Genomic DNA, 17,831 nt, shown 5'->3' with positions numbered 1-17,831 from the left:
TGAGACGATGTTGATGGAAAAAGGGATAATGATCCATAAATAGGCATATGAGAAAGGAGTGGAAAGGGGAGGGAAACGTCATGAGATTGGAGAGGGGAAAAAAATGGGCTTTAAAATGATAAAATGTTAAAAATATTGTAAGGATTACCCAAATAGTATTACAAAGAACAGAACTGTTGAAAGTAACACTCGATGCTGGCATTTTGTGTGTGTGTGTTGGGGGAGGGGATTTAGTTTGAAATTGTATGATGAAAAAGAAAAGAAAATGTATGTGAATAATGTAGCCCCACCTAAAAATATGTTGCTAACACAATGGTTTTTCAGGAAAGAAAAGGCAAGGATGCCTGGAAATAGCTGCATCTAATCAGCCCCCATCCCAAGCAATCAACTGAAATCCAGGAAATTCCATATGTAACCAGAAGAATAGACATCCTGGAGCATTTTGCCACAGTTAAGATTAGCGGAAACAGACCCCCATCAGCACTGGTAACAAAGAAGAATTAAAGGTGAAGAAACTGCTGTGGGTCCTTGTGCCTCCCTTCTGGGAAGGTGGTGGCCGTGGGGGCAGAAGGATGGGAATTAGGACAGAGGCAGTGGCCCTGGCTGGGCTGACAGCCTATTGTTCTGAAACTGCCCCTTCAGTGGCAGCTCAGAGCAATGTATTCCTTCAGGGAAAATGATTAAAATGACTGCAGCTAGAGCTCAACTTATCCTCCTGATTTATCCTAACAATCTCTAAAAATGTTTGTTAACATAGCAGTGGTTTATGATTAACAGTTTTGGGGTCTCGTTTAAGAAATCCTTCTGTACCCAAAGGTTATAAAAGTGTTCTCCTGTATTTTCTTCTAAAAGATTTAAAGTTTTCCCTTTCACAGTGAATTCCTCTTTCTCTATGGAATTGAAAGACACAAAGAGCACAAACCAAAAAGGAAAAAAATGATTCAATCTCACTTCACTAAAATTAATAACTTCTGCTTGCTGAAAATATCATAAAGAGAGTAAAAAGATAAGCCACAAACTTGGAAGAAAATCCTGAAATCATATCTGACAAAGAACTAGGATGAAGAGTATATAAAGAATGGCTGCAACCTATTGAAATCCAAAAAGACTTGATAAAGTAATTCACAAAAAGAAATATAGATGATAACTATTCAAGATATTAAAAGATCCTATGTTTTTGTTTTTGTTTTTGGTTGCACCTCGAGGCTTGTGGGAATCTTATTTCTCTGACCAGGGATGGGACCTGGGCCCTCAGCAGTAAAAATGCAGAATCCTAATCATTAAGCCACCAGGGAATTTCCAAAAGATTCTTAACTTCCTTAGTAATCAGGGAAATGCAAATTAAAATCATAATGAGATATCATTTTACATCCACTGTACATGCGTGCATGCTAAATCGTTCAGTTATGTCCGACTCTGTGTGACCCTATGGACTGTAGCCAGCCAGGCTCCTCTGTCCATGAGATTCTCCAGGCAAGAACACTGGAGTGGGTTGCCATTTCCTTCTCCAGGGGATCTTCCTGATCTAGGGATTGAACCCGTCTCCCTTGTGTCTCCTACATTAGCACATAGGTTTTTTACCACTATTGCCACCTGGGTTCATCCACTAGGTGAACAAAAAAGAAATTAGTAATCAGAGAAATGCAAATTAAAATCATAATAAGATATCATTTCACACCCACTAGATTAACCAAAAAATGATAAAATCTGGTAATACAAAGTGTTGGTGAGGGTGTGGAAAAACTGAATCTTATTTACTACTGTTGAGCTATAAAATAGTACAATTTCTTAGGAAAACAACTTGACACTATCTAAAATAAGTACAGATTACATTTCTATGGCCTAAGTGTGGAAACTCTTGTGTATATGTATAATACTATCAATAGAAAGGAGCACAATCTACATTATTCATAGCAAAACACAAAGAGAGTCAAGCACGATTGTTTGGGGATACCTACCTTGTAGTCTACTATTTTTAAAAGGCAAGAGATGATAAACACAAAATTCAGGAAACTGGTTATGTCTGTGGGACAGGCAGGAAGGTGGGAAAAATTTGGGACAAGGACACAGCCAGAGTCAATTATATCATTCATGTTAGGAATCCTCTGTTGGCCAGTGGCTTTATATATAATACATATCCCATTGTAGGCACAGAATATTACATAACAAATTGCTTTCCATTTCTTAAGAAAAGAAATGGGTGAATAAAGAACAACAATCTCTAATGGCTCAGTGCCAAGGAAAGCAGACCTTGGTAAGGTGGGTCTCACTAATACAAGAGGAGAAGGGTCACTCAAGAAGTGATGGATTGCTCTATGTCAGGGAGGGTCCGAATAATCTTTGTGCCCCTGGAGGTCCTCCCAGAACATGGGCAGCTGGCCTAGTAACCAGGACCTGTGCCCAGGGTTCCACCCTATTACTCAGGTTGGCATGTGGCCTGGGTGGGCAAGTGGTGATCAGTTATGGAAAAGGCATGCCACTTAGCACATGAATGATGTATGTGGCAAGATCTATTTTAGATGATTTTCCAAACAGAAAACTGAAGGCTGTTCTGGGGTAAGCCCTTTTGGTCTAATACTGGATATACCCTACTGTACTGTCCACCTTAACGGCATGAATTTGACACCGAAACAAGGCTGATTTCTCAACAGTTGGCACTTTGGATTGTTATTTCAAAGACTCAGTATTGAAGTCTTGAAATTGTTGGACTTTGTGACCCTAGCATTACTCATATGACTACAACCATTTTCCTGTTATTTCTATCTTTAATATATTTTCATCTTACCTATTCGCCCAAAAGGATTATAAAGTTACTGCAGGGAAGTATGGTATAAAGCCCTGTTTTGTTCATCCTTGCTGCCAAAAACTTGGCAAAATAAGGGCTTGGCTAAAAAATAGGTTGTTATTTTGAAAAATTATAAACTCATAGGTAGTTGCAAAAAATAGTAGAGAGGTTCTATGTACACTTCACTCAGGTTCCCACAATGATTACATCTTACATAACTATGGAATATTGGAGAAGGAAATGGCAACCCACTCCAGTGTTCTTGCCTGGAGAATCCCAGGGACGGGGGAGCCTAGTGGGCTTCCATCTATGGGGTCACACAGAGTCGGACACGACTGAAGCGACTTAGCAGCAGCAGCAGCAGCAGCAACTATGGAATAAGGTCAAAACTAGGAGACTGGCATTGGTGTAATGTGTGTTCCAAGTCCATCCATGTTGTTGAAAATGGCAAAAAAAATTTTTTTTTACAGCTGAGTAGTATTTCATAAGCCTATATATGTATCACACCTTCTGTATTTGCTTTGAACTTTTAGCTATCAGTTTTATTAATAAGTGTGTTCAAAATATTTTGACTGAGAGCATTTTAATCACAAAATTAACATGGTACTACTAATCCAGTTAAAATCTTACTCAACAGAACCAATAGCAGCAGTAACTGAACCCCTATAAAATTATATTTGGTACACACTTTTGAATTGTCTCAATATCTACAGCATCAGTTCCTGCTTCCAAGCTCAGGGATACTGGGAATTCTTTTATAATATAATATTTGCCTACCGGTATCTTCGTGGAGTTGAACCATAGAGCTACAAAGAATATGTTTTAGAAGAATTTTTGTGCAACTTTACTTTCAGTGAGACTTATACAGAGTCACATCTATTCTGTTTGAATGACGTGTAGCATGTCTGCAACAACGTCAGATTGACAATTCATACAGATTCCCCACGACCCTGTATCTGTGTGAGAAGTGTGGAAAGACTAGAAGCTATGGCAGAGGTTGTCATGACAGATGAGATGGGCTGGCATACTAGATAAATTCAACCCTCTGAAATGACAATCTGAGTTGCCCATGAGTATGTTTGCAACTGTAAGAGAGATTGTACCTTTGATGTTTGTAACCAACAACTTCAACATCTCTTGCAAGGTGTATCAAAGGCAACTTGTCGTCCATCAAACAAATCTCATTTCCTATGAATTAACAGGGAGGCAGAGCTGTTCTTTTTCCTTTGTGTGGGCACAAAAAGTCACCAAAATGAAACTTTGCTAACTTAAGCTTTCCATCATAGGAGATTCCTCCAGTCATAGTGAGAACTATTCTTGTGCCCTTATAATGTGCGTTTGTATACTCAGTCGTGTCTGACTCTTAGCGACCCCATGGACTGCAGCCTACCAGGCTCCTCCGTCTATGGGATTTTCCAGGCAAGAGTACTGGAGTGGGGTGCCATTGCCTTCTCCAGTGTTTGTATACACAAGGTCTTAATAATTTACAGATTTGATATTTTCAGTTGGTCCCCAAATATCCATCCAAGTGCAGAATTTTGATATGCTGTGGCATGAAGATAATAAAAAACAACTCTTTGTAAATTGCATATCACTTCATGCATCTCTCCAAGGATTACTCTGTGCTCATATTCGGTCTCTGCTTCCCCAATGTACTGTTTTGTGCTACATCAGCAAGAATTTCTATGGATCTTGACAAATCTTTAGAGAGGTCTTTGGCATAATATATCATCTGCTTTCTGGAGGTATAGGCTTTGAAATGAGCAGCTTTTTTTTCATTTTCTTTTTGGTGACCTTGAAGTTTGAATGTTCCAGAGAATGAGCTGTTCCATTATTCTTATTTTCATATCAAATTCCAACATTAATCCAGAGACGAATGGTGCATATGACAATCCAGAGTTTCCAGAGACCACTCTGAGTTCATTTTCCAAACATGTTACTTATGTTTCAGGAACATTCAGAGCAACTTGTACAGTGGTTTGTATATTTCTCAATCTGTTGTCTCTGAGTTATAATGACAACCCACTGGCCCATCTGATCAGGACCCTCTCAATGAAACCCCACCACCACTACCACACCATGGGCATCAGCATGACTTAGACATCCACTGCTACCATCTCTTCTCAATGTCTTTTAACTTCTGTTTTATTTTTTCAATCTCTTTTCCTCTCTGCTGAATACTGAGTAGCTCTTCAGTTCTCTCTTCCAGTTCATTAATACTCTTTTCCATTGTATCTAATGGTGTACATCTACTTAGTTTTTCTAGTTTCATTTACTATGTGTGTTTCTTTTTACCCAGGAGTTTTATTTGATTCTTTTGTAAGATCCACTTGGTCAAATTCTGTAATTTCTGATATCTTGTTATACTTCAAATATTCTCATTTCTTTATTAAGAGAATAAGTCTACATATTTTATATTTCTTAATTTAGAATTCCAATATCATCTAGTCTTGTAGCTATAATCTTGCCATTTGTTATTGATCTTGTTCTTGTTACTCATTCTCGTTCCAATGACTTGTTTCCTCTTGCAGTTTTTTTTTTACTTAAAAAATTTATCCCTCTTGTGTTTTTATAATTTTTATATTTCAGTTAGTTTGTAATTACTTGAGGAAACTATTTGAGGTCTTGATTTAAGAATATTTATCCAGGAACTTGTTATGAATCTTGAATCACTTTAAGTTAAATTCCAAAGCTGAATATTGTGGGATCACAATTCTAGTTTCTGGCTCTAAACCATCATGAAGACCACTTGTGAACAGCAATTTTCAAGATAGACTCTATCCAGTGATGAGCTTGAGATAAGAACATTTCTTTATTGTTTTCTTTTGTGGTTAGGTTTTCTTCCTTTGGTTTACATTTGCATTAAAAATGTCAACTTCTAATCTCAAAAATATACAAGCAACTCTTGCACCTCAACTCCAGAAAAATAAATGACCCAATCAAAAAATGGGCCAAAGAACTAAATAGACATTTCTCCAAAGAAGACATACAGATGGCTAACAAACACATGAAAAGATGCTCAACATCACTCATTATCAGAGAAATGCAAATCAAAACCACTATGAGGTACCATTTCACACCAGTCAGAATGGCTGCGATCCAAAAGTCTACAAGCAATAAATGCTGGAGAGGGTGTGGAGAAAAAGGAACCCTCTTACACTGTTGGTGGGAATGCAAACTAGTACAGCCACTATGGAGAACAGTGTGGAGATTCCTTAAAAACCTGGAAATAGAACTGCCTTATGATCCAGCAATCCCACTGCTGGGCATACACACTGAGGAAACCAGAAGGGAAAGAGACACGTGTACCCCAATGTTCATCACAGCACTGTTTATAATAGCCAGGACATGGAAGCAACCTAGATGTCCATCAGCAGATGAATGGATAAGAAAGCTGTGGTACATATACACAATGGAGTATTACTCAGCCATTAAAAAGAATACATTTGAATCAGTTCTAATGAGGTGGATGAAACTGGAGCCTATTATACAGATGAAGTAAGCCAGAGAGAAAAACACCAATACAGTATACTAACGCATACATATGGAATTTAGAAAGATGGTAACAATAACCCTGTGTATGAGACAGCAGAAGAGACACTGATGTATAGAACAGTCTTATGGACTCTGCTGGAGAGGGAGAGGGTGGGATGATTTGGGAGAATGGCATTGAAACATGTATAATATCATGTATGAAACGAGTCGCCAGTCCAGGTTCGATGCATGATACTGGATGCTTGGGGCTGGTGCACTGGGACAACCCAGAGGGATGGTATGGGGAGGGAGGAGGGAGGAGGGTTCAGGATGGGGAACACATGTATACCTGTGGTGGATTCATTTCAATATTTGGCAAAACTAATACAGTATTGTAAAGTTTAAAAATAAAATAAAATTTAAAAAATAAAATAAAATACCTTGGGGAAAAAAAAATGTCAACTTCTGTGTCCTAAACTACTTAAGATGGATCTTTTTCTGTCTTCATCTGGTTCAATTTCTAGGCATTGTATTCCCAACCCTGCTTGATGTCAATTAAAATAAAGACTCTAGGCCACCAGTGGTAAGTTAATGATCACAGGGACCCATTGCTTCAGGATGGTTGGTTACCTCTAAAGATTTGTGCTTTCTTGCATTTTTAACCTCTGATGATTTCCATCATTTTCCTGGCAGCTCAGATAACCATTTTTACATCTTTTATCCATGCATTTTAGATGTTGTGAGCCAAGGAGATTCCTTGTGATATTTATTCTTTAATGTTTTGGGAAGTAGAAATTTGAGCACTATTCTTAGCAAAGTTGCTCAGTCGTGTCCGACTCTTTGTGACCTGTGGACTGTAGTCTACCAGGCTCCTCCATCCCTGGGATTCTCCAGGCAAGGATACTGGAATGGGTTGCCATTTCCTTCTCTAGGGGCTCTTCCCGACCCAGGGATCAAACCCAGGTCTCCCACATTGCAGGCAAACGCTTTGCCCTCTGAGCCACCAGGGAAGTCCCAGGTACTCTAATTGTACAAGGTTTCTGTTGTAAGGAAAGCTATATCGAGAAACTGATATAGTCCTCATCATTCCCCTACCCCCACCACCAGATAAAAATCCTCTAAACACATCAGACTCAAACACTTGAGCTATTAGGGCCAAGTTACCATTTTACCCCATTACAGCATGACTGCTGCCCCAGTGCAATACTAGATAACTTCTTTCAGTAGAAGATACACTGAAAGTAAAGTAAGGAGGGACAGTGTCTGGGTTATGGATAGGCACCAAGCATGAATTACTTATTTTGAGCTTCACAATAACCTAATGAAATTAGTAGCCTTGCTTTCATTTTATAAGTAAGAAGATTGAACCTCAACAACGTTAAGCAATTCATCTGAAGGATACAGAATGAGTGAAAATGTTCTGAAAGATCACCCAGGCACATCTCCCCAGAACAGGCCTTCAGAGGACCTGAGGGTTAACCATTTACTTACTTTTTTTTACTCATTTGTGGATTCATTCAAGAAATCCTTCTTTCTTTTTTAAAAACATTTTATTGGGGAAAAGATGATTTAAAGAAACTTTTCTTGAGAACTTGCCATGTATATGACACTATGCTAGACACTGACCTACAAAAATAAGACAAAGAGTTTACATTTCACATTCTCATATAAGAAGGCTCAGAAATGACTGGATCATGAGTTATATGACTGGAGTTATGAGACCATTGGGAAGGGTGTCACCCTGGAGACTGGCTCATGTGTAGTTTGGGATGGAAAATGGAAGATGGTTCCTGACGAAAATGGGTAGTGAAGTAGAGGTAGGAACTTCAAGTGAAGGAGCAGTCCTTCTTTTTCCAGGAGCTGACTTTTTCCTTTTTCTAAAAAGAGGAACATTAGAACTCAAAACGGTTGTCTTTAAGAAGGATTTAGTCTTTCTAGTTACCAGGTGCAAAGTTGTCTCAGTACAGGACCGGCTCACTTGCTGGATGGGATAGATCAGTCATGGTTTGGTTACCCAGCTTGTGGTCTTTTCTAAAATTGAAGCATCACACAGGAAAAGACTTGTCTAGTACAACTGCTTATAATTGCATGCTCCTCTTGATCACATAAGTCTTTATATCAGGAGCGCTAATCCAATTTTTTTAGATTCCATTTCCCTACTGGCCAACAAAGCTTCCTTGCTGGGTCTTGCAAAATTAAGCTATAAGCTTTTCTTCCACCAAGAGTTCAAATCTAAGCACAGATGTCAGAGTTAATCCCATTACCTTCAGGTATTCTTAACCCCCCTAGAAAAGTAAATTTGTCTTGCTGCTTTTTTTTTTTTTTTTAGGATGAGGAATTCTCCTATACTCAACAACTTTCTTCACATTGTTGATTACACTTAATTGGGTTTATCTTTGTCTAAAATGACATGATGGACAGGCCTTTTGGCAAGTGTTCCGTGTTTATTTCTAGGGCTTAAAATGTGGGTCATAGACACTGCTAAAGACTAACTATCCACTGGGAATCTTTATCCCACTCTACCTGTTTATTCTGAAAACAAAACTGTCATCAATGACCCTGGAAAACAGAACCTGGAACTTTAAGGATGTTGTACCAGTTACATGATATTACATCTAAACCGAGTATGCCCAGTGGTGTTAATTGGGGTCATCTTCCAACATACTTCTGAGGTCTGTGATTGCTACCTCTGTAATCGAAGTCTCTTAAATGCTGCCTACTTATCAGTAGTTCAAACTGACCCTTGGTCTTTTAGATAAGTCACTTACCATCAGAGTTCGGCATTTAATTTGATATTGGGGTCTTTTCTAACTGAACTTTTGTTGAGTGATCTCTAGTGAGTCCCTTATATCTGTAATTCTTGGCAGTACACTTTGGACAGGACAGAAAGGCTTGTTTCACATTCTGACTGGAATACTTTGTAAATGTGTAACCTTGGGCATGTTACTCAAACTCCATTAGAATTTCTTTATCCACAAAATTGGGACAATAATGTTCATCTCAAATATTTTTTGTGAGGAATAAGTGAAATAATGTATGTAAAATTTAGCATAGGACATGACTTAGAGTAAGCACTCAATAAACAGAAGTTGTTCGGATTTCCTTACTAATAAGGGCATGATCTCCATAGTTTTGACAAGAATGGGTTGCCAACTTATTGCCAAGAAGAGGGAAGCTACAGATTTACACTCAAGATGGTATGAAGAGCAAAAGTGTCCAAGTTGGTAAACAGATTTTATATACTCATCTCTGCCCAGGCTTTGGGAAATAACGTTGCAGGAAATGTGAAATAAAGGGGAGGACTGTGGAAAGTGGGGCAGATTGAAATTATACAGCAGTTTTGCAGGCTCTCTGTTACCATAGCCTGGGCCCATCATTCCTCATTATGCCTACTGCCTGCAGCTCCTCTTTGCTTCCCAGTCTAGGATTCCTGAGACCACTTTGCATGCTGGGCATTAGGTCTTAAAGCACCTAGGGGAGTTATAATGGGCGTGGTGGTGAAGGAGCTGTGCTGAAGTGACTGGAAGAGGAGTCCAGCTACATTAGTGTGCCAGGTGGGAGCCTAGGGAACCATGGCCATGCCCATCTCTGTCCTCAGTTTGTGTACTGCAGTCCAGTGGGTGAGAAAAGCAAGGCAATGCCACTGTAGAGCAGTGAGCGCCATGCTGGTTTCAGCATAGGGTTCTAGAAGCCACAGCTAACCCTCCTGGACATCAGGGATAGGGATGCCAATGCTGAGAAATAGAGGTGTAAATAGGGAGTCAGCCAAAAGACAGACGTGTGTGCACGTGCGTGGACCTGCCCCTGTGCGCTTAGTGGGATGTAGGGTAGGGCAGGAATGTTCAAAGGAGACGAGAGATGGAGCATTTGGAAAGTGCTCCTGGTATGAAGATACAACTCGTGTGGCACTTGGAGGTGCAGGCATATTTGAGGAACCATTTGCCTAACTGCTGTTGGTGCCTCTGCGGTGTCTTGTATGGGACTCAGTCATCTACGGGAGATTCCTGAGCCGTGTGGAGGGTCCTCTGCTCCAAGGACACTGCTGTGAGAGACAAATCCCTTCTTCCCAGCTTCTCTTTGATCTTCCTTGTTTCCTTCTCCCAGTCTTCTCCATCTCCTCCCAAAGTGATTCTACTGAAATCCTGGGCTTTGTCCTAGAGTTCTGCAGCTTGTGGAGTTTTTAAGGAGCAGATTCTCAGGGGTAAGGTCAGGAATGGAGCCACCACCTTCCCGTCAAGCTGCATCCATGCATCGGGCAGGGACATGCTTGCTGTCCGAGCTTCCTGTTGTGTCCAGCCCACTTTGGCCCTCTTCCTAATCCCTGGGACCTCTTTGCCGGCTTCCCTCTAAGAGAAGCTTGTTCTTTCAGCTCCAAGTTCAGAAAAGAAAGCATAGTCCTTTCTTTCTGCATTCCAGTTCTGTCTCAACTCCTGACAGAAACTGTTTTACATTCTACTGAACCCTGACTAGGAAAAGTGTTCATTACCCACTATTCACAGAAATCTCTTTGCCACAGTAGTCAGCTTCCCTCCTTTCTCTCTCTTTCTCTGTGCACACACACACACACACACACACACACACACACTCATTTAATCCTTCAAGAAATCATGTGAAGTAAATGTGATCATATTCACTTTTTGCAAATAAGAATATTGGGGATCAAAGATATGATATGTCCAAGATCACCAGCTAGTGAGTAGTAGAGAATCCATGTCAGTTCTGATTCAAAAGCCCCTGTATTTTGTATTTTTAAAAAAAATTTTCTGATTATGAAATATTTATGTAGAAAACCCCAAATAATACAAAAAAAAGACGCAGCCTCCTATATTCTTACATCTGAACTCACTATTGACATTTTATGTATTTATCCTGTTTTTATCTTCAGATCAGATCAGATCAGTCGCTCAGTCGTGTCCGACTCTTTGCGACCCCATGAATCGCAGCATGCCAGGCCTCCCTGTCCATCACCAACTCCCGGAGTTCACCCAGACTCACGTCCATCGAGTCAGTGATGCCATCCAGCCATCTCATTATCTTATGAAGTTTTAAATAAATGTTTATAAAATTGGCTCATATGTATGAATGTATATATTTTTCCAACTTAATTGAGGTATTACTGACACATAATACTGTTAGTTTAAGGTGTACAATGTAATGATTTGATACACATATATTGTGAAACGAATGTCACAGTGAAATTATTAGCACATCTATCTCACAAAACTATCATTTTTTGTGGTGACTATATCTAAGCTCTACTGTCTTAGCAACTTCAAGTATGTAACATAGGGTTGTTAATTGTAGTCATGCTGTACATTACATCCCCAGAACTTTTTCATTGTATAAAAAAAGTTTATATCCTTTAACCAAAATTTCCCCATTTAACCTAACCATCACCCCTGGCAGTCACTATTCTAATCTATTTGACTTTTTAAATTCCATATATAAGCAATATCAAACAATATTTGTCATCCTCCGTCTGACTTACTTCACTTAACATAACAGGCATGTATATATTATATATATGTACAGTACACATGGGCTTCCCTGGTGGCTCAGACGGTAAAGAATCCACCTGTAATACAGGAGACCTGGGTTTGATCCCTGGGTTGGGAAGATCCCCTGGAGAAGGGAATGGCTACCTACTCCAGTATTCTTGCCTGGAGAATTCCATGGACAGAGGAGACTGGTGGGCTACTGTCCACTGTCGGACACTATATAACTTTCTACCACAAATTAATTTTGAGTTAAATTATACCTATTCGGACTTTTATCAGAATTATATAAACTGAATCTCTTTTAACAATAGCTTGTTAAAAATATTTGTCACTTGTTTGTTGATAAACGATTCCATCACCATTTGGATTTATAGATTTTGGATTCCTACCCAATTATTTTTCAGATGTGTAATGATCTGTTCTATTTGGTAATTTCCTCATTTTTAGAGCAAGTGTTGGGTCGGCAAACTATAGTCCATGGACCAATCTAGTCATCTGTTTTGGTAAACAGAGTTTTATCAGGACACAGCCATACCTCTTTATTTATGTGCTGCCTATGCTGCTTTGTATTTCTCTATTGATTGCTTTGTATTTATGTATTGCCTATGGAAGATTTGGGCTTCCCTGGTGGCTCAGATGGTAAAGAATCTGCCTGCAATGCAGGAGACCTGGGTCCATCCACGGGCCTGGAAGATCCCCTGGAGGAGGGCATGGCAACCCACTTCAGTATTCTTGCCTGGAGAATTCCATGGACAGAGGAGCCTGGTGGGGCCCACGGGGTCTCAAAGAATCAGGCATAACTGAGTGATGAACACCACGCCTGCTTTGTGCCCTTCTGTCAAGTTACGTAATTGTGACAGAAACAGTATGATCTATAACACCTAAAAAACTTCACCATCTGGATCTTTACAAAAACGTTTTGCCACCTTGCTCTAGAGAATAGACTCCCGTATTGTCAATCTCCTATTCCCTTTATCTTGGATTTTCAATACTTTTCCTGTAAGTCTTGAGTTGATATTTTCCATGCTGCTCAGTTAGAGAGAGATGTATCTGGACTAGGTGTGTGTCACTAAGTGGGATACAGAGATTTCTCTCAGTTGTCCTTGTTGATCACTAGCCTTCTGGTTGGGTCCTTCTCAGGTTTACAGAACAGTGATTGCACATTCATTTCCTAATCCTCTGTATCCAGCTGGGGCTAGTGTAACCTGGCTCTGGGGTTCCAAGAGAGAATTTTCTGTCTCCATCCCCAGTTTTCTCTGTTACAAATCATTAATAAAATCACTGGCACCTCTATTACTTTTGAAAGGCAATACAGTTGTCCCTTAAACAATGCAAGGGTTGGGGTGTCCAACCCTGTGCAGTCGAAAATCCACATGTCCCTTTACAGTCAGCCCTCAGTAACCATGAATCATGTAATACTGAGGCACATTTTTACTGGAAAAAAAATCTGCATATATAAATGGACCCATGCAATTCAAAGCCATGTTGTTCAAGGATCAACTACATAATATAATCTTTAAAAGCACAAATTCTGGAATCAGATTGTCTGGTTAAAATCGCAAGTCTATCACTTACTAACAATGTGGATTTGGGTAAATTATTTTTTCTTTGTTTCAATTTCTCATCACAGGGATTATGCTATTACCTTTCTCACAAGTGTTGTGAACAAGACAGCTAGTGCTCACTAGGATATCCAGGAGCTCCTTGACATTTCCCAGGTGTCTTTGCTGTGATTGAGGCCATGGGACCAATTCTGGCCAATGGCTTGGGAGTGGAAGTGTCATGAGTCACTGCCAGGCTGGGGCAGGTAGGAGCTGGTTTGCCTTTGCATCCCCTCTTCCTCTACCAGGGCGCCCTTACGTAGTATCACAAGATAGAAGGAGTAGGAATCTTTGAGCTACCAAGTGGAGGACAATCCCTATTTACTCAAAACCAACTTTGCATAAACAACAAATAAATGTAGGTTATGCTAACTATGAAGATTTGGGGATTATCTGTTTCATTTTACCACAGCACAGTTTATACGAATACAGGATTGTTTTAAACATCGAGTAATACATAAAAAGCACTTGGATTAATGCCTAGAATAGCAAGTGCTATAAAAATGTTTTCCTTTCTCCCCTCTTCTTCTTCTTTTTAAAAGAACCAGAATTCTTTCTTAGCATGGACCATTTTGTTTTTCACTTACATCTTTACCACTCTATTCGCTATTCTACGTATGATGAACCAGCCTCATATGGAAGCATTTACCACACACATACACACACACACACGCACACACCATCTTGTCTTAAGGAAGTTAATAGTCTACAAGTAGGGCCAGAAACTTGGGAATAGAGCAAGGTAAGAAAGAGTTCTCTATCTCAAAAGACAGCAACCCACATGTGAAGTTCTGCTTAGACAGACTGCGTGTCTTTAAGCAAGAGAAAGAACTCTGTGTGTCTTAGGACTCTTCTCAGGTTGCTAGGGCTGCTCTGTTTCATGAGGGAAAGCATGACCAGGCTCTCATTGTGTTTTCTCAGTACACTTCCATTTGCCTTACAGTTAGGAAAAATTTCTCCCAGACTCTGCAATAGGCTGTTTTTATCTTTCAGTGTTAATAATTTTCATCTTTTTCTAAGTCTCCAATGGTTCTTTCTTAAACCATCAGTCTTGTTTTCAGCCTCAACTGGCATTCATTCAGTCATCTTTCTTACTCAAATTATACTCAGGCTATACATTCTCAATGAAGTTATTTTAATTCCAAACCTATTTGCTTTGATTGCTCTTTAATTAGTTGGAGGATGGAACACCAGAAGAACAGCTTTGATTAAAAGAGTAGCTGTATATGGGAAAAGAATCTTTAAAAAGAGTGAATATATGTATATGTATAACTGATTCACTTTGCTATACAACTAAAACGAACACAACATCGTAAATCAACTATACTCCAAAAACAACCTCTAAAAACATAGAAAGGGAGTGGCTCAAGTTCAGTATTTTTTGTCCTCCACAGTGTTGCTTATTTCAAATAGCAAGCCACCCTTTGTTTCTTCTTCGACATATCAAGTATGCATAATCTAACTTTCTTATTCTTAGTAAGTAGAACTCTACTATTCACAATCTACATCCTGAGCCCCGGTATAGTCTTCCCATGCTGTTTGGGAGTCATAGATTTAAGAACATGTAAATGGGCCAGATTTGGTTGAATAAGTAGGCAGCAAATCATGAAGGGACTTTAGCATCAAACTTAGGTCTTTGCATTGTAGGGATGTGGTAACTTGATACCATATGCATTTAAGAAGGGTGATCCTGGTAGGAAACAAGGAAGGAAATAAAGAAGATGAGGCTTGCAAAGGTGTGAATAGAAAAGTGGGTGTAGCCCAAGAGCATTTGGTTTACCCCCCCACCCTTCGGAGAATGGAGAGGAAATATGAACTGTTGTCAGGAAGGTAAAAATGAGGGACTTGGTGTCTGCTTGAAGAAAACAGGTAGGATGATGCCAGTTTTCTGACTTGAATCACTATCACTGTGGGTCCTGGCGTCCTTTATTCGTAAAAATTCAACTGACAAGAGGAAAAGACTTTTGGAGAAGAAGGCAACTTATTTTGCATGTGTTGTGTTTGAGATATCTTGGGAATATTCTGTTGAGATGTCTGAAAGGCATTTAGATATACGGACCCAGAACTCGGGCATTTGGGTATATAGGCCCAGAACTCAGGCATTTGAGTATATAGGCCCAGAACTCGGGCATTTGGATACATAGGCCCAGATTTCAGGCATTTGAGTATATAGGCCCAGAACTCAGGCATTTGGATATATAGGCCCAGAACTCGGGCGTTTGGGTTTATGGGTAACTAGAGTAGAGACGAGGAGAGAAGCAGTGTCAGGCGACCATTAACTTCGGGGAGATGTCTGAGAGATGGCAGTGCTGCAGGTAAAACCCCGAGGGACGTGAATAAGCAACAGGGATCCGAGAAAGAACAGCAGTGTTACTGAAGGGTAGCTTTAGTCTGCTGTTCCCAAAACACTCCGGGGTTTCCTAGAGATTCTAAAGGGGGGAGAATCTCAAGTGAAGAGGAAGTAGGATCCTGATGTTCAGTCGATGGGGACTTTGGAGCCAGCAAAAGCTGACATATTAACTTTCTCTCATTAGCCCCTGTATGCAGAATGCTTTATCCATTCATCCCTCAGGGGTTACCTTATTATTCAGTAACAGAAAAGCCTCCGACTTTCCTCTTCAAAGCATTATTGGCCTTTTACTTCTTTCATTCTCGCAGAGCCCAGGGCTGCATATGGAGGCAGCAGCTTATGGAAGTAGCAGGGACTCTAGAAACTTTCAATTCTAGATTTAAATTTTGGGTAGTAACTTACTAGCTAGAATACATTGGTAAAACTGCTTTGCTTCACTGAGCCTCTCTTTTCTTATAACTTCACATACTCTTGAGGTAAAATAAGGTAATACAAAGACATTTGACACAGCTAGTTTTCCCTATCTTTGTTTTAATTGATGAGTAGTGCTTTTATGCTTTAATGTCAGCATCTCAGCCAAAGACTTTTTTTCAGTAAAGAGCACCTTTGTACCAATAACTTTCATTGAGGTCTGAGAACCTGACCCTCATTTTACTGCATGTTGGTTTTAAGCTTTCAAGGTGTGTCTCTGATAGGTTCTGACTAACTAGATAGGGTCTTCTTTCACTTTGATGAAGTTCCAGAAAACCATTCTTCAACAAAAATACTCCCCACCTCCTCCTATTTATGTGGCCCGCGGAAACTGCAGCCGAATTCTCTTATAGTTCAATCTTGTCTAACACAGTTTTCTTTGTTTGAACCCCATGAATGGAGAGACTGCTGCTTCTGCTTCTCTGTCTGCCCATGAAGGCCTCAACTGCCTCATTTATCTCCTTGAGGTTTGTGATCACAAATTGCTATTTTATTTACCCTCTACAGTCCTTGATTTTTTTAAACAAATCAATTTATTTTAATTGGAGGATAATTGCTTTATAATATTGTGATTTTTTTGCCATACATTGACATGAATCAGCCATGGGTATACATGTGTCCACCCTCCCACCATCCTGAAGCCCTCTCCAACCTCCTTCCCCACCATATCCCTCTGCGTTGTCCCAGAGCCCTGGTTTTGGATGTCCTGCTTCATGCATCAAACTTGCACTGGTCATCTATTTTATATATGGTAAGATACATGTTTCAATGCTATTCTCTCAAATCATCCCACCCTCGCCTTCTCCCACAGAGTCCAAATGTCTGTTCTTTACATCTGTGTCTCTTTTGTGGCCCTACATGTGTCTTTACTTCATAGACCGTAGTCCTTCGCCTGGGGAATCATGTGGATTCCTCAAGTTGTCTAAATGGTCCAGCCATTTTATTGAAATATTCAAATATCCCTCTGCTATCTGAAATTAGAGGTTCCTATGAAACCTTTCCTAAGCTGAAATGGCCTAAAGTGAAGAAGCAATTACCTGAGGGCATGTCTTGCTAACAGAAGCACAAAATAAATGAAGATGAAGCACAGACGCTCACAGACACACTTCAAGGGTGTGGAGGCTGATGCTGAGTGTAGTTGCCAGGATGGAGTTTGGTGGTACCCCTCCCTCTGCTCAGGTGCATACTTCCTCCGTAACGGTTGCTGTAAGGCCAACAGTAAATGCTATTTTCATTTTTTGTCTTTTTGTGTGATAGCAAAAACCTCTTCAGATTTCTTTTGGTTAGATAAAACAGGTACTGATGTAAATCTTTCATAACAGCCAGGTGGAGTAAAGTGAACTCTTGAAAAGTAGGGGATACTTGGACCTGATACAAGACTGGGCTCTGTCCATAAACATACTTGTGATCCTGGCTTGGGTATGGCCACCATGGGAAAAGTAATCTTCCAAACTTCCTGAGATGAATTTTAGCGTGTTTTATTCTAGATTCTTAAACTAAGCATCTCCTTCCCTTTGTCATTGTTAGCCTGGGACCTGGGGCATTGAGTACATTTGGAAAAGCTGACCCACCGTCCCTGACCTTGGATTGCAGAGGTATCTTCAAGGTGAAGCTTCTGTGTTAGAGGATTTCCAAAGCAATCTTGAAAGACC

At 40.0% G+C, this 17,831-nt stretch overlaps 1 pseudogene; it reads right to left on the bottom strand.

Moving 5' to 3' along the window:
- Positions 1 to 3,607: 3,607 nt before the first annotated feature.
- LOC113894622 overlaps positions 3,608 to 17,831 on the bottom strand; it is a 57,247-nt pseudogene continuing 43,023 nt past the window's right edge.

This window comes from Bos indicus x Bos taurus, chromosome 6 (assembly GCF_003369695.1).
Source record: "Bos indicus x Bos taurus breed Angus x Brahman F1 hybrid chromosome 6, Bos_hybrid_MaternalHap_v2.0, whole genome shotgun sequence".
NCBI lineage: Eukaryota > Metazoa > Chordata > Mammalia > Artiodactyla > Bovidae > Bos > Bos indicus x Bos taurus.
Note: the sequence above shows the minus strand (reverse complement) of the source record. Positions and strands in the feature narration are given on the sequence as shown.